Source organism: Lactuca virosa, chromosome 9 (genome assembly GCF_052849685.1).
Source record: "Lactuca virosa cultivar CGN04683 chromosome 9, Lactuca_virosa_CGN04683_v6, whole genome shotgun sequence".
Classification (NCBI taxonomy): domain Eukaryota; kingdom Viridiplantae; phylum Streptophyta; class Magnoliopsida; order Asterales; family Asteraceae; genus Lactuca; species Lactuca virosa.
The window spans coordinates 110,730,735-110,749,807 of record NC_136434.1 but is presented as its reverse complement, the minus strand read 5'-3'; positions in this window follow the sequence as shown (position 1 = coordinate 110,749,807).

Genomic DNA, 19,073 nt, shown 5'->3' with positions numbered 1-19,073 from the left:
CGAGCTAACATATCACAACGGTAACAATTCCAAATAACAAATTAAAGGGTCGGCCTTGGTGCCTTAGACCCTTGAGTATAGTGAGGAAAACTCACCTTGCAATGCCGAACTGAACCACGAAATTACGCTACCAAAATACTGACCCAAACTCCAACACCTATAACCACCAATGATCCATTTCCATAAATACCCATTTACCAAATACCCTCAAAAGTCAAACATGGTCAACCCTGGTCAAAGTCAAGGTCAACAGTCCATGTTGACCTGACTCGTCGAGTGCAATATACTGACTAATCGAGTTCCTCCAGAACTCACATAGTCATAAAACCCTAGTCCACTCGCCGAGTCTCTAGGCAACTCGTCGAGTTCAAGCGTGTCCAAAAGTTGGGGAAACCTCTTCTGACTCGTCGAGACGTCTCTCAGACTTGCTGAGTCCATGGAGAAACTATTCTCATGCAATCTTCATTCGACTCGTCGAGTCGACCATGCAACTCGTCGAGTCCCATTCAAACCATCACTCATTCAGACAATTTTTACGCTGCTCCAAAGCTCTAAACAGTAGATTTATGCTCCTAGGGTGCTCCTATCACGTAAAGTTGCTAACTTTACGTGCATGCAAGGTTCAATGAAGTTAAAACACTTATAAATAGCATTAGGAGAAGGTTTTGGACATGAAGGAGGGCTAGGGCTTCATAAATCTTGAGGCTTTATGTCCATAAGGCCTTGGGAAGTCAAGATCTGAAACTATGCCCTTGTGACACGCTCAAACCCGGATGTGACCCCATCTTGCCCTAGAAATGACCATTTCTTTTACCAAAAAGGGAGATCTAAGAAATGCAATGTAAAGGTGGTACTTTATACCTCAAGCTTGTTGTCACAACACTGGGAAGGCTGGATCTAAAAGCTCTTCCTTGTTCCAAGCTCTTAACTCCTCAATAAATGCTTCAATACACTCTCTTTTGGTCCCACACACTCAAGAATAGAGGCTAGCTAGCTATTAGGGTGCAAACCCTAAAAATTAGGGTTTTCACTTTCCAGCACCTACTCGTCGAGTCGGGTCCTCCAACTCGTCGAGTAGGGTCTAAAACCCACGCGGATGATTTGGTCTCTACTCGACGAGTTGGCCTATCAACTCGTCGAGTCGCCTTTGAAACATGACTCTTGGAGCTTTAAACTGATATCGGGAAATCAGGATGTTACAACTCTCCCCCACTTAAAATAGGATTCGTCCTCGAAGCCTACTGCAGTGCACAAATCCGGATAATGCTCTCACATTGCAGCCTCTAGCTTCCCAGTCAACTCAAATCCCTCCAGGTGCTGCTACTGTGCCTTTGCCAAGGTAACTCTTCTCTGTGCAGGATTCTTACTTTTCCTTTCCATGACGACCACCTGTCTCTCAGCTTAATTTTGGCATGCATCAATCTGAGTATCACCCAATGATACCACAACATTCCCGTTCTACACGCACCTTCGAAACTTGCTAACGATGGAAATCGCCATAATACGGCTAAGCTCCTCTAGAAAGGCCTAATATATCTGCCGCTTTTCCAATCTTGGCAATAATCCTGACGACTCAAAGAATCGGGGACTCATCATCCCCTTCCTTCCTGAAGCGAATCCTCTTATGCTGATAGGATATTTCATCCTTCAGCTCCTAGAACAACTCACATGAACAAACAGCTAACAAGTACAAATACTCATACTTGGCCCAATCAGCCTCGGGCTGGAATACCAGAAATTCCTACGACGGGTCCAGTCATCCCTAGGATGGAATACCCTCGTATCACGCATGTTTTTGGCCCAATCAACCGTCGGGTTGGAATACCAAGTACGTCAGACCCAATCAATCATAGGGTCCGGTCATCCTCAGGATGGAATACCCAAGATTGGAATACCTCTATAAACATAACTCAGGTCTACTCATAACTTGAGATCCAAGGATCTATCCTTGCGTCTCAACCACAATCCTCTGATTTGTCACAAACGAGCACAACCCACCCGAATCTCAACAATACATCTATTCCGAACGCGCTCCTACAATAGACATAACCATCACAATCTCTATGCCCACAACCTATGACTGGAATACCCTTACATGGTCCTCAGCATAGGCCTGGATTGCTTCCAAGCCCACAGCGTGAGTCTAGTATGCCCTCTCCGACCCTCAGCTCATGACTGGAATGCTCTCGATAACCTATCGACACTGCTGTCGTCACTTCAGTTGCCCAACACTCCATCCTGGAGAGACTCACCTCCTCCATTGCCCAATAAGGCCTAATCCATGTCCTTCACAACACCACCAAGTGTCACAGTACTGAAACCTCTCCCTACACTATCCACTTGTAGAACAAGTTGCTACTCCCGAGTTTCCAAGCTCTCCTTCATAACCACTGAGAGTTCCTAAGAGCATTCTATAGGTGCTAACCAGTAATCACAAATAACATCCGGTTCCATAGGTTATTATCACAAAGCAGCGTGCTCAATACCAAAACATAGATCTAACAAAATACATACAAATTTTTCAGCATGAGTGGACCGCCTCTACGGGCCTACAACCTATTCAGACCACTCTTAGAACCTTCAGCATGTTTGGACCGCCTCTCGGGCCTTCAGCCTGTCTAGACCGTTCTCCGAGCCTTCGGCCTGACTGGTACGCCCCACGAGCCTTCAGTCTATCCGGACCGCTCTAAGTCTGTTGTGCATAAATCTGGACCCATCCTGGTGCCCTTTCCTACATAGCCAGTTCTCCCTCCCTTGGGGTTCCGAACTCCTGATCCAATTCGTGGACTATAATATCAGCCTAACTCTAGACCTCATGTTGATCGCCCACTCTCTCGGGAAACCGTGGTCTAATCTCTGACCCACATATCCACCACATACGCTAAATAACCCGCACGCCCATGCTGAATGTACCACCGAGCCCTGGTAGCAAACAAAACCCTCAATGGCTGAAGTTCCATCTGAGAATTCCCAATTCTCCCCCACTTAGAGTACTAACCACTACCCACTGGTAGTGAATCCAATACGCGACTTAACAATCCCAACCAAGCATTACCATGCTTTTCCGTAAAACGAATAATCCGCGCAAAACATTTCTCCCAACACGAAGTAACCGAACTTCAAGAGAATCCGAATTCCAGCTGGTAACCTCTGAATTCCTGATTTACAACCACTCACCCTAGACTGTCGATTTTATATCCTAGCTCCTGATCCGTGAATGCATCTCTGGGTCCTAACCATCTACATTCCCCTGATAATAAATCCCCCTGATATCTCATAGTTCCTAACAACTCATGCCACATCGACCCACCTGCGCTCACCAACGCTGAGATACTATCGCCAAACCCTGCGACTAACTGACCCCGAGTTGGAATACAACCTAATCCTAGGATCACAAGCTTTCTCACTCCTTTGAGCTCGAAAAACTGGAAAGGCGCAATCCTTGCCCTAGAAAACAAAATCCCAATCCATCAATTAACCATTCTACTTCTAGCTGCAAAACCCCCACCTGAACATAATCATCACTCCCATCCAGAGTCCCCGCGACTCGCATTCCGGCCTCGAGTAAACCCCCGAAGCCTTAAATCCAGAAACTCCTGTGCTAGTTTCCCCCGCTCAACCCGCAGAATATAACAAGTACAGATCATCTCCCTGATCCCAGATAACTGCAGCCCTCTGCTCATCACAATATGTACCAGTACCAACTCTCGGTACTGGAAAGCTCGACCAGCTCCTCTCCCTGCCGTCGTTACAGCTGTTGAAACTGTTGTGGCAGCCGTCTCAGCAATGGCTGCATAGCGCTCGTCCAAATACTTAACCATGGCGGTCGTGATAGACCCAATCATCTCCAGAATCTGTCCCCGAACGATCTCGATCACCTCCTCCCGGATGATCTCCCTGACACGATCCTCTAACAATACCGTCCTATCATGGCTGCCAGATCCCGATCTTGATCCAGATCCGGTCTCCAAAAGGTCTCGTAACCATCATTCTGATAATACACCAGAAGATCTCGTATAGTCCATACAATAACCGGGAACAAACTCCCAACTAAACCACAGGGGTTGTGACTTCCTTGCTACGCGTATGGGTCTTGTGCTTTCCGTAGTACGGGCCCATACTACCTTCCACACCTACCCATATTTGTCTCAAGTATCACCACAACACCCTAACAATGTACATAAACATGGCATGTGCTCAGTCCTCACTCCTGTAGGAAGGCTAAATATCTCATAATCGGCGGACGCATCCCAGAAAACCTACCTATCCATGAAACTTCCACATACCCTGCAACACTAGTGTAAGCTACTCATACATTGATGGGTTTTGAGCAAAAGAACATTCCTATGTGCACATGCAAAACCCTAAAGCTTTGGATCTAGGTTTCTCTATTGTACATGCAAATTTATCCAAAGCTTGTAAACCCTAATCTAGCATACTATAAAATCGATATCTACAACTAATACAAGTTTAGATGATTACCTTTTGATAGTAGCAAGAATCTTCAACTTCAAGAGCTTAGTATCACAAGTGTAATACCTCTAATGGCTTACAAACACCAAGGCAAAAAGTTGATTGAGAAAAGAGGGAATGGAGGCACAATTTCGGCTATAGGAACTCTACGGTTTCTACTAGTAGCCAAAATATGCAGCCCTAGGGGTCCTTAAATTGCTGAGTTGCTAGGGTTTCAGTCAAAACCCAAATTGGATAGCTTAGGCCCTAAGCAGATCCAAGAACCTTCTGCAATAGGGCCCTTGGACGATTTCTGAGTGGGCTCCCACCTTGTAATCGTCCACTCCCTTAATTCATAAGATCCACAGCCCAAATTCAATTATCTTATAATTGACAATTCCAGTCCCCTTTATAGTTATGGACTTAAACACTAATCCAACAGTCTCCCACTTGGATAAGTCTAATAACTACAAATGCAAGTACGACTTCAGGATCCGATTAGAAATCATAGCTCTCAAAAGCCGTTGTCGAACTCTGACTTTTCCTTTAGACAAGGGATCATATAATCCTCCGTTCTAGATATCGTGCGGACAATTACATGGAACATAGTCATACTTATTGTCCAGCTGTTTGTTTCTCGATCTCTGATTCGTCTGACATAGAACTTAATTGACCACATCAATTCAGTCCTGACCGGGCCCGACACATAAGTCAAACCAAATCATCGAGGGGCCCAAATATCGCTTTTACCCTCTTAGGATAAAAGGAACAGATAAAATTCGACTTATATGCATTTACTATTCACTCATCAAATCATTTACAACTATGTGTTTTATAACATCAAGTTACTGATGCGTTTACGCATTATCAATGCACAACCAACTTGCAAACAATAAACCATATATCTAGGTTTAAAGACTATATGATATTATCGTCTTGTGATCACTCGTGATAAATTCCATGAAGCGATAACAGCAAGCGTGGGTTTCAATCCAATGCTCAAATCTTAGTTCATAAGCACTCATAAACGTTGTAGCAAACTTTTGCTATGTATAATAAAATTTAGACAGTCTAAAAACCAATTCATGACAGTCTTCTTTCATACCTACTTCCAAAGTATGAGCAACTGTGGACTGTTCCTGTTATTCAGGAAGTCAAAACATGCAAAGTGAAACAATAGGTAAATAATTAACACAAGACTGTAACTTTACTTATAAATAATACACCTTTATTTAATCATCAAATGTTAATTACAATTTATCTATTACATGTTTCGAAGCTATCTAATCAAAAATAATATCGTCCTTCAGCCCAATGCTCCTAGCGTGCTGCAAGTGCTTAACCCTACTCAGTCCCTTCGTAAGGGGATCTGCTGGGTTATCCTCTGACGATACCCTCTTCACTACGAGGAGTCCCTCTTCTACCCGATGTCTAATAAAGTGATATTTCATTTCGATATGTCGAGATCTGCCATGATCCCTCGGTTCCTTGGTCAAGGCAACCGCTCCTTCATTATCGCAGAATATCTCCATAGGTTCCTTTATGGCTGGCACAACTCCAAGGTCTCCAATGAAGTTCTTCAACCATATCGCCTCCTTTGATACTTTGCTCGCCGCTATATACTCTGATTTGCACGTTGAATCTGCTACAGTCTCCTGCTTGGAACTTTTCCAAGTCACTGCTCCTCCATTTAGGGTAAAGACCCAGCCTGACTGAGATCGATAATTATCTCGGTCTGTCTGAAAACTGGCGTCACTATACCCTCGCACCCTTAAGTCATCACTCCCACCGAGGACTAGAAACCATTCCTTGGTCCTCCAAAGGTACTTAAGAATATTCTTGACTGCGGTCCAATGTGTTCTGCTAGGTTTCCCTTCATATCTATTGACCATGCTCAAAGCGAAGGCCACATCAGGGCGAGTACAAGTCATATCATACATGATTGAGCCAACTGTGGAAGCGTAAGGTATTCGTCTCATCTCTGCTATCTCGGTCTCTGTACTCGGGCTCTAAGTCTTACTCAGTTTGGCGTTGCTTTGGATTGGTAACTCCCCTTTCTTGGAATTCTCCATACTAAAATGTTTTAGTACTCTATCCAAGTAATTATTTTGACTAAGTCCTATTAGTCTTTTACTCCTGTTTCTCACTATCGTTATTCCCAGAATATAGGCAGCCTCTCTGAGGTCCTTCGTAGCGAAACACTTCCCAAGCCAGGACTTAACCTCCTGCAGGGTCGAGATGTCGTTTCCTATGAGTAGTATGTTATCGACATACAATACGAGGAAGCTAACTATACTCCCACTGGCCTTGATACATACACATGATTCATCCTCCCTTCATAGGAAGCCAAACTCTTTGACTTTCTCATCGAAACAAAGATTCCATCTGCGAGATGCTTGTTTCAATCCATAAATGGATTTCTCAAGCTTACACACTCTATTAGGATGGTTGCATCGACAAAACCCTATGTCTGACTCATGTAAACATCCTCAGCCAACTTCCCATTAAGGAAAGTGGTTTTGACATCCATTTGCCATATTTCATTGTCACACCCCCAAACCAGACAGTGGAAACATCCGGGGGTGGAGGACTTCATTTGTAGTATCACAACACATGCAATATAGTAATCATAGTACAAACAAGCACTGTATTTAAAAAGTATAAGTATTTACATGTGTTTCATCATTGTATACTGAAACCAAATAGTTATACAAAAGAAGAAGACAAGACATAAATAGCTCCATCTTCTCAAAAGCACGGGGAGTACCTGTCTACTGGTTCCCTGAGAATACAAGTAACTTGAAAAGAGAGTATCAACATAAAGTTGAGTGAGTGCATAAGTATTTATGTTTGAAAGAATGTGTTCTGTTTCTTGAATATGTAAACTGTTCCAGAAAATCCTATATTTTCTGCTGTATATGAAAAGTAGTTTTAATTACATAAAACCGTTCTATTTGTAAACCAATGTTTTGTATTTGTATTCCTTTTGTAAACTTGTATCTGAGAGTGTGCCTGGTTTCATCAACTGTTATTGTAAAATGTAATGTAATACTGTAAATTGTATCGTGTAAACTAGTACTTTGAAAATGTACTTCTGATTAGTTAATTATACACTAACGTATTGTTAATATCTTTTATATGAGTTATTATAACCATACTGACTAGATGGTCTGACCCAACGCTATGAATGTGTTGAAAGTTGTTGATAACAACTGTCACTCGTAGGCGTGTATGCTTGACTGTAGCTAGCAGTCTGAGTGTGGGGCTGTCAATCCCAATATAGATCTATACACACATAGTTTCGATCCCCGACTGGATATTCTTGTTATAATGTCAGGACTTTAACTATATTGTTTAAATAAATTAAATAACTTATATCAAAATGACTCATAAAAAACATATAAACGTTACGTGTATAATAGTCAAGGTTGTAAAAATCGTTCGGCGGTAGCTCGGCGGTCGACTGGGGTCAAGCGATTAATCCGTTTGGCGGGGATTAATCGGAGGATTAATCGGGGACCATAAATTACTAATAAAACTATTTTAAAACTTAATATATCCTAAGAAAAAATAATATTTGAAAATTTAAATGTTTCAAATTTTGAAATTTTGAAATATTTGGTATAATATTTGAAAATTTGAATATTTAAAAATTTAAAATTTTCAAGTTTTGTAAATTTTGGTGTAATATTTGAAATTTTGAAATTTTGAATTTTTAAAAATCTTCCCGCCAAGGACCGCCGAGGACCGCCCGAGTTTGACCGATATTGACCAATTTCCGCCAAGCACCCCTAATCGTAATCAGTTGTAGAATGCCTAGCGCCTAGGCGGCCGCCTAGATCGATATTTACAACACTGATAATAGTTATGAAAACCCAATCATTCTGGAATAAATGATTGATAGTATGTTCTTGAATTAGTATTCTTAACATGTATCTGAAAGATGTATATCCTTGATTAATTTTGAATCAAACCTTTGTTCTTGTAAAACAATGTACTCTAGTATACTTGAATCGTGAATTAATGTTCTGTGAATCATAAATTATACCTATTATAATTTATATGTACTTTCTGAATTGATACTGAGTATTCATGAATGCAACCCCTTGCTCAACATGTTACAAAGGGTAATTGAAACTTAATGAACTAACTTTTATACTTGTATACATATACCAATATATATAAGTAAAATTTAAATGACACTCGGAAATATAACTGATGCTTATAATCTCACATCCAAACAAGGAAAAGGAACCAAAGTGGGTTATCAATCCTAAGCCTTTTAAATCTTATTTATCTATGTATATATATATATATATATATATATATATATATATATATATATATATATATATATATATATATATATATATATATATATATATATATATATATATACAAGTATGATTTATGGGAGAAATATAAGTTTATAAAAACATTTAAAAGAAGTTTGATATTTTGAAATTTATTTTGGTGACTTGATGTCATTTTGATACAATCATTGAAAACCATTTGATTTGACGATAACTGAAATCCATTTTGATAAGATATTTGAAACCTTTTGTTTATAACACAAAATCTTTGTGTTAGACTTGTATTCCCCCCCCCCCCCTTCCCCTTAAAACAGTAAAAACTATGAAAATACGAGGGTATGAACTCACCTGTAGTGAGTGATTCGAGTGAAAGGTCGATATAGGATGCTAAGTGTCAAGTGAAGTCTCGAGCACAAACGGATCCTATTAAGCATATAATGATACATATATGGATATAATTAGTGTATATAGCAACTAATTATGATAGGAAACCACTTTAGGGACTAGGAAACACTTGAATTGAAGTGTTACAATCACATGTGATTGCATTAAAGGGTTCACGGCCACACAAGGGTATTCACGGCCATGGTGTTTACGGCCAAGGAAGATCTTGAGGAGGGTTTAGGCCAACGGAGATGCTTATGACCGTAAACTCTTACTGTTCTTGGGAAATGGTTGTTTTCAAGGGTGTATGTTAATAGCTTTTATAGAATAACTAGTATACGGAAGGATACTTACGTTTTGAACCTTGAAGGGGGTGTTCACGGTCTAAAGAACTAGTGTGTGTTCTTGGTGTTCTTGAAGATATAACCAAAAGAGATGATTTCATGGATGAAATAATAGGGTTTCACTAGATTAAGCAAGGTATCAAATAACAAATGGAAGAAACACTTACTTATTTGAAGATCAAGATGAAATCTCTTGATGAGAGTTGAGAGAAAATCGAGTATCTTGGGTTGGAAGTGTGAGAAATGGTGAAAAATGAAGGAAATCTATATATATGTACGAGGGTTCAAGGTCCGAGGGTTTACGGCCGTCAACCTCGTTTACGGCCCGAGGTCGGTTAGAGTTTACGACCGTGAACAAGTTCCAATGCGATAAGGTTCGGCTTCCGAGAAGATAAGATCCGAAGAGTATACGGCCGAAGCCGTTTACGGCTGCGAGGGTTTACGGTCTGAGGAGTATACGGTCGTAAACCCTTTGCGGCCCGAAGCGTTTGCGGTCCGAAGTGAAAGAAGAGGATGCGAAGTTTCTCGGTTTTTAAGCCCTTTCCTTCTAAATTCAACTATAGATATTTTAAGGATTTTAACAAATAAAGGTTATTATTATAACCTAAATAAAAACCCAAACAATAAAAAGGACTTTAGTTGACCTTTGTTTGACTTTGGTTGACTAGAGTTGACTTTACAAACAGAAAATAACGGGATGTTACATTATCCCCCCGTTAGAGAGAATTTTGTCCCGAAATTTGGATTAAAGAGATATAACAAGACTAGGGAAAAAGATGTGGATACTTCTATTTTATTTGATCCTCCCGCTCCCCAGTGAATTCGGGTCCCCGTTTTGCATTCCAGCAAACCTTCACTATCGGGATACGACTTTGTTTGGTTCTCTTTACTTCCTTGTCTAAAATCTCTACGGGTTCTTCCACGAAGTTGAGATTCTCGTTTATCTCGATCTCATCGAGTGGGATAACAAGAGTCTCGTCGGATAAACACTTTTTCAAGTTAGAGACGTGGAAAACAGGATGTTTGTTACTTAGTTCTTGAGGTAGTCGGAGTTTGTAAGCTACTAGACCGATTCTAGCAAGAATCTCGAATGGTCCTATGTTCCTTGGATTCAGCTTGTCATGCTTTCCAAAGCGTATCATGCCCTTCCAGGGTGAGACCTTCAACATGACATGGTCACCAACCTGGAATTCAAAAGGTTTTCTTCTTTTGTCAGCGTAGCTTTTCTGTCTATCTCTGGAAGTTGTAAGTTGCTCCCGGATTTGTATGATTTTCTCCGTCGTTTCACGAATGATTTCCGGACCAGTGAGAGTACCGTCAGGAACTTGACTTCTAGCTAGCTGCGTGTCACCCACTTCAGCCCAGCACGGAGGTGATCTGCACTTGCGGCCATAGAGAGCTTCGAAAGGAGCAGCCTTTATGCTAGTGTGATAACTGTTGCTGTAAGAGAATTCTACAAGGGGTAAATGAGTATCCCATGCCTTTCCAAAGTCTATCGTGCAAGCTCGCAACATATCTTCTAGAGTTTGAATCGTCCTCTCACTTTTTCCGTCAGTTTGTGGATGGTAGGCTGTACTCATGTCCAGCCTAGTTCCCAAAGATTTTTGTAAAGACTGCCAGAAACGAGAAGTGAATCTACTATCTCGGTCTGAAATAATAGATATTGGCACACCATGCAGTCTAACGATCTCCTTGAGGTAAGTTGTTGTTAGCTTCTCCATCTTATCGGTGTCTTTGATTGCTAAAAAGTGTGCGGATTTGGTTAATCTATCGACGATTACCCAAATAGTATCATAACCACCCGATGTCTTGGGTAACTTGGTTATGAAATCCATTGTAATCCGCTCCCACTTCCATTCAGGGATTTCAGGTTGTTGTAATAAACCTGAAGTTTTCTGGTATTCTACCTTGACTTTGGCACAAGTAAGACACTTGCCCACAAAGGTAGCAACTTCGGCCTTCATGTTTGGCCACCAGTACAGTTTCTTGAGGTCCAGATACATCTTGTCTGAACCTGGATGAATTGAGTATCAGGTTTTGTGTGCTTCATTCATAACCACGTCTCTGTAACCACCAAACTTTGGTGTCCAGATCCGGTTCATGAAACAATAGACTCCATCATCCCTGACTTTGAAGTTTTTATCCATTCCACTCAAGATTTCATCTGCCACGTTTTCAGGTTTTAAGGCCTCGAGTTGAGCCTCTCTGATCTGTGTGGACAAATATGAATGGATTGCCATGGTCAACGACTTTACTCGGTGTCCCGAGTATTATTTTCTGCTAAGGGCATCAGCTACTACGTTAGCTTTACCAGGGCGATAAAGAATATCACAATCGTAGTCGTTCAGTAGCTCCACCCACCGTCGTTGTCTCATGTTCAGCTCTTTCTGATCAAAGATATGTTGGAGACTTTTATGGTTCGTGAATACTGTGCATTTTGTGCCATATAAGTAATGTCTTCAGATCTTCAGATCAAATACCACTGCTCCTAGTTCAAGGTCATGTGTTGTATAGTTGACTTCATGTGTCTTTAGCTGTCTTGAGGCATAGGATATAACATTTCCTCTTTGCATAAGAACACATCCAAGCCCTTGATTAGAAGCATCACAGTACACTACGAAATCCTCTGTCCCTTCAGGAAGAGACAGGATCGGTGCAGTACACAGAGCTCGCTACAGCGTTTGGAACGTTGTTTCTTGCTTTTCTCCCCAACCAAAAGTTACACCCTTTTGCATCAGGGTGGTAAGAGGCTTAGCTATTCGAGAGAAATTCTGGATGAATCTGCGATAGTAGCCAGCAAGACCTAAGAATTGACGGATTTCTATAGGTGTTTTAGGTGCTGACCAGTTTTCAATTGCCTTTATTTTAGAAGGGTCAACGTGTATTCCTTCTGAACTGACCACGTGACCTAGGAAATCAACCTTCCTGATCAAAAATTCACACTTTGAAAACTTCGCATAGAGTTTTTCTGTTCTAAGAGTTTGCAATACTTGACGAAGATGTTGGCCATGTTCCTCTTCACTTCTTGAGTAGATAAGGATGTCGTCAATGAAGACTATGACGAATTTGCCCAGAAATGGACGACACACTCTGTTCATTAAATCCATGAACACAGCAGGTGCATTCGTCAATCCGAATGGCATCACTACGAAATTGTAATGACCATAACGAGTTCTGAATACGGTTTTGGGAATGTCATCCTCCAATATCCGTAACTGGTGATACCCGGATCTTAAGTCTATTTTTGAGAAGTAGCTCGCACCTTGAAGTTGGTCGAACAAATCGTCAATGCGAGGCAGAGGGTATCGATTCTTAATGGTAAGTTTATTCAGCTCTTGGTAGTCTATGCACATACGAAATGATCCATCCTTCTTCTTCACGAACAAAACCGGTGCTCCCCACGGTGAGAAGCTTGGTCTTATGAAACCTTTGCTAAGGAGTTCGTTAAGCTGGCTGGATAATTCCTGCATTTCAGAGGGTGCAAGACGATAAGGGGATTTGGCTACAGGGGTAGCCCCAGGGATTAAGTCAATTCTGAATTCGACTTGTCGTTTGGGAGGCACTCGTGGAAGATCATCGAGAAAAATGTCGGGAAAGTTGCAGACCTCAGGAATGCTCGCGATGTCTTTCACTTCTTGCTTTTTGTCTACCACGTGAGCTAAGAAAGCACAGTACTCTTTGCGAAGGTACTTCTGTTCCTTGATGCAAGAAATGATATGGAGGTTCGTTCCGGGTTTGTCGTCGTAAATAACAAGAGTTTCGTTAGTTGGCAAGTTCAGATGAATGGCTATTTCATAGCATAGGATGTCAGCATGGTTAGGGCACAACCAATCCATACCTATTATGACGTCGAAACTTTTGATAGAGACCGACATAAGGTCTATTGAGAACGAAAAGTTATTCAAGGTAAGAGTACATCCTGTGTATATATCATTGGTGGATTCCGATTTCCCGTTCGCCATTTCGACTGTGAAAGTTTCTTTTAGTGGTTGGGAGTTTTGATTTAGCAAGTGTTTGAAATTATGGCTCACAAAGCTCTTCTCAGCACCACAATCAAATAGAATGCATGCATAAGTGTTTTTGAGAAGGAACGTACACATGACCACTGCAGGGTCTGGCACCGCTTATTCGTGACCCAAGGCTAAAATTCTCCCAACTCCACCGACAATTCCAGCTTTAGGACAATCTCTCTTGAAATGCCCCACATCACCGCATTGGTAGCATGCTTGACCTACTCCAGCGGCAGGTACTTGGTTAAGCGGTTGGGGTGGTGATCTACAGAATCGGGCAGTATGCCCTTTTCTATTGCAGTTACGACACTGCATTTCCCGGAAATTTCCATTATGGTGAAAATTGCACTTGTTGCACTTAGGGAGATTACCAGCATAAGGCTTAGCTAGTGCAGGGTTAGCAGGAACAGCAGCAGGTACAGTAGCAGCATTGACTGCAACTAGTTGTTGATTCTTTGAGGATTCCTATGAAGACTTGCCCTTCCTCTTGTTCCAACCCTTCTTCTTGTTGTTGTTGTTGTTGTTATTTTTGTTGTTGTTGTTTCCCTTCAGTTGTTCTGGTGCAGCAACCACTGAGTTTTGACAGACTCCGTGGTCAATAAGAGATTGTGCCAGCTCTTTGGCGCTGTCAAAAGTAATAGGCCTTGAAGCTAAAACACTTGACTGAATTTGGGGGGACAGTCCCCAAATATATCTCTCAATCTTTTTGCTCTCCAGAGCAACCATATCCGGACAAAGAATTTCCAAGTCACATAATCTACTGGTATAGGTTGATATGTCAGAACCAACCATTGTAAGACCCCAGAGCTCTTGCTTGAGTTTTTGAATTTTCCCTCGCGGACAGTATTCCCGTATTAGCATGGCTTTTAAGTTCTCCCAGCTTATAGAGTTAGCCACTACCAGAGTTAGTGACTTAACATGGCCATTCCACCATGCTAAAGCTCAATCTGAAAAGGTACAAATAGCGAATTTGACCTTGCTGTTCTCTGGACAGGAGCAGATTTCGAAAATTGCTTCTGTCTTCTCAATCCACTGTCTCAATGCCATAACTCCCCCAGTCCCGTTAAAGGTCCTGGGTTTCGCTTTGGAAAAATCTTTATAAGTGCACTCTCGCAAGTGCCCATGACTCTCGCCATGGTTAGAAGGATGTGTACCAGCTCCCGACCCACTAGCACCAGGAGTATTGATATGATACATGGCAGCAGCTATAGCCACCGTGACCGCTGCTTGGAACATAGCAGCGTCGAACTGAGGAGGTGGTGGCGGAGGTGGCGTCGGTGCTTCATTAACAGTGTTACGTCTTGGATTTCTACTAAGAGGCATTTTTCTCTATAAAACCTAAAAGATACAAAGATGGTAAGATATCAAGAGTGAATATGAATTTTGATATCTCTGAACTAAAACATTTAGCTCAACATGAATCTTGTAATGAATTGGAAATAGAAGTCTACAACATGTACAACTTGCAACAGGATGATATGAAATTAAGTGGTTATTTTTCAAAGAGTATGAAAATGCATGTCGATTAAATACGCATATTGAATACATAAAGTCTGGAAAACTTGACCCTAAACAGGTCTACAATATACCAAATTCTGGGAAAAACATCGACATCATACTGACCTACCAAAAATGAAATTTCCGCGGTCTTACTGAAAACATGAAAAATAACGCTAGAACATATCCGTAGACTTTAACTATAACCAAAAGAGTGAACAGGAAACGAGTAGAGCATCTCCTACTGGCGACGGGTATCACTTGGACGAAACCTCAACTCAGCCAGTTGACGCTCCACAACAAGCAGATGTCTTTCATACACTGTCAGGCGTGCTTGGAGTTCTATGACTTCAGCTCAAGTTTCAGCTAATTCTTGCAGCAGAGACTCATTGTCTCTCATAGCTCTCTCACGAGCATCTTCAAGACGACGAATGCGGACTGTATTAACTCCCGCATTGGCATCAACTTCCATGATTCGGGTGATAGCTGTCCTACCCTGTATTTCATTTCGAGCAACCCTGCGGACCAGAATTGGCAGGACTCTGTATGTTGAGCCTCCTTCGCTCAGGTTGTAGAAGCTTCTGTCTCCATTGTATGGCATGGGTTTACCCTGATCTTGACTCCATGTTTCCAAGCTTTCCGCCCACAGAGGCGTCGGGCCTTGAAAAGTCGGACGAGGGTTAGGATTTTGGGCAACTGGTGGTGGATTATAGGCTTCTGATCCGGAATCATTGTCTTCAGGAAAATTTTCTGCAAAATCATCATCTAAGGGAATTTCGTGATTTTCTTCTGGCTCTGCATCTTGTCCTTGATCAGGGAAGTACGGGTCTCCAGGTAAGTGAAATCCAACCATTGTTATCTAAGAGAGAATAGGGATAAGAGATATAGAATATAGTTAGTAACGGTAGGTTAAGGATACAAGTTTCTACAAGAGAGACTTACAGTTAGCAAGTAATGTATTCTGTATAACTTGTTCTTGGTATTACTATAACTATAAAGTGTATACTAATTATATATAACTTGGGTATAACTGACCTTCGATTAAATGACCCGGCTCTAAATCCACAACCAAACAAGGAACAGGAAATGAAGCTAGATCACTTATTCTAAGTCTATATAACTTTAATTATATATAATTGTAATATACCCTTAATATTTATAGTTCTACCCTCAATTGTTCTATTGTTTTTACATGTTTGTTTTTAGTATATAGTTCCTAAAATACCCCTATAGTATTTTAATCTTTTATGTTATGTTCTAGAGTTCTTCTGAATATGTATGGTTGGTAAGTTTTAGACATGTTGCAACACCACTATCACTCACAAACACATGTTGGTCATATCTCAAATCAATATACTTGATCAGGCTATATTAATCCCATATATGATTACATAACTGCCCAGGTTTGACTGTAATGTCCAACATCCAAATACTTTTAAGTTCTGATGACTGTGACACTGTACTTGTAGGTATGAGTGTTAGTATACTTCTTGTAAAAATACTTAAATTTTTAAAAAGTATACTTGTAGTTAGAGCTCTTAGCCCCAAATGTATTTATAGTTTGTATATCTTTTATGGATTAATATACTGAGTACACTATAAACATCGCTCTGATACCAATCTGTCACACCCCCAAACCAGACGGAGGAAACGTCTAGGGGTGGAGGACTTCATTTGTAGTATCGCAACACATGCAATATAGTAGTCAGAGTACAAACAACCACTGTATTTAAAAAGTATAAGTATTTAGATGTGTTTCATCATTGTATACTGAAACCAAATAGTTATACAAAAGAAGAAGACAAGACATAAATAGCTCCATCTTCTCAAAAGCACGGGGAGTACCTATCTACTGGTTCCCTGAGAATACAAGTAATTTGAAAAGATAGTATCAACATAAAGTTGAGTGAGTGCATAAGTATTTATGTTTGAAAGAATGTTTTCTGTTTCTTGAATATGTAAACCGTTCACGAAAATCCTATATTTTCTGATGTATATGAAAGGTAGTTTTAATTACATAAAACCGTTATGTTTGTAAACCAATGTTTTGTATTTGTATTCCTTTTGTAAACTTGAATCTGAGAGTGTGCCTGGTTTCATCAACTGTTATTGTAAACTGTAATGTAATACTGTAAATTGTATTGTGTAAACTAGTACTTTGAAAATGTACTTCTGATTAGTTAATTATACACTAACGTATTGTTAATATCTTTTATATGAGTTATTATAACCATACTGACTAGATGGCCTGACCCAACGCTATGAATGCGTTGAAAGTTGTTGATAACAACTGTCACTCGTAGGCGTGTATGCTTGACTGTACCTAGCAGTCTGAGTGCGGGGTTGTCAATCCCAATATAGATCTATACACACATTGTTTCGATCCCCGGCTGGAGATTCTGGTTATAATGTTAGGACTTTAACTATATTGTTTAAATAAATTAAACAACATGTATCAAAATGACTCATAAAAATCATATAACCGTTACGTGTATAATAGTTATGAAAACCCAATCATTCTGAAATAAATGATTGATAGTATGTTCTTAAATTAGTATTCTTAACATGTATCTAAAAGATGTATATCCTTGATTAATTTTGAATCAAACATTTGTTCTTGTAAAACAATGTACTTTAGTATACTTGAATCGTGAATTAATGTTCTGTGAATCATAAATTATACCTATTATAATTTATATGTACTTTCTGAATTGATACTGAGTATTCATGAATGCAACCCCTTGCTAAACATGTTACAAAGGGTAATTGAACCTTAATCAACAAACTTTTATACTTGTATACATATACCAATATATATAAGTAAAATTTAAATGACACTCGGAAAAATAACTGATTCTTATAAATCCACATCCAAACAAGGAAAAGTAACCAAAGTGGGTTATCGGTCGTAAGCCTTTTAAATCTTATATATATATATATATATATATATATATATATATATATATATATATATATACAAGTATGATTTAGGGGAGAAATATAACTTTATAAAAATATTTAAAAGAAGTTTGATATTTTGAAATTTATTTTGGTGACTTGATGTCATTTTGATACAATCATTGAAAACCATTTGATTTGATGATAACTGAAATCCATTTTGATAAGGTATTTGAAACCATTTGTTTATAACACAAAATCTTTGTGTTAGACTTGTATTCCCCCACCCCTTAAAACATTAAACACTATGAAAATACGGGGGTATGAACTCACCTGTAGTGAGTGATTCGAGTGAAAGGTTGATATAGGATGCTAAGTGTCAAGTGAAGTCTCGAGCACAAACGGATCCGATTAAGCATATAATGCTACATATATGGATATAATTAGTGTATATAACAACTAATTATGATAGGAAACCACTTTAGGGACTAGGAAACACTTGAATTGAAGTGTTACAATCCCATGTGATTGCATTAAAGGGGTTCACGGCCACACAAGGGTGTTCACGACCATGGTGTTTACGGCCAAGGAAGATCTTGAGGAGGGTTTACGGCCAAGGGAGATGCTCATGGCCGTAAACTCTTATTGTTCTTGGGAAATGGTTGTTTGCAAGGGTGTATGTTAAGAGCTTTTATAGAATAACTAGTATACGGAAGGATACTTACGTTTTGAACCTTGAAGGGGGTGTTCACGGTCTAAAGAACTAGTGTGTGTTCTTGGTGTTCTTGGAGATCTAACCAAAAGAGATGATTTCATGGATAAAATCATAGGGTTTCACTAGATTAAGCAAGGTATCAACTAACAAATGGAAGAAACACTTACTTATTTGAAGATCAAGATGAAAACTCTTGATGAGAGTTGAGAGAAAATTGAGTATCTTGGGTTGGAAGTGTGAGAAATGGTGAAAAATGAAGGAAACCTATATATATGTACGAGGGTTCACAGTCCGAGGGTTTACGGCCGTGAACCTCGTTTACGGCCCGAGGTCGGTTAGAGTTTACGACCGTGAACAAGTTCCAATGTGATAAGGTTCGGCTTCCGAGAAGATAAGATCTGAAGAGTATACGGCCGAAGCCGTTTACGGCCTCGTTTATGGCTGCGAGGGTTTACGGTCC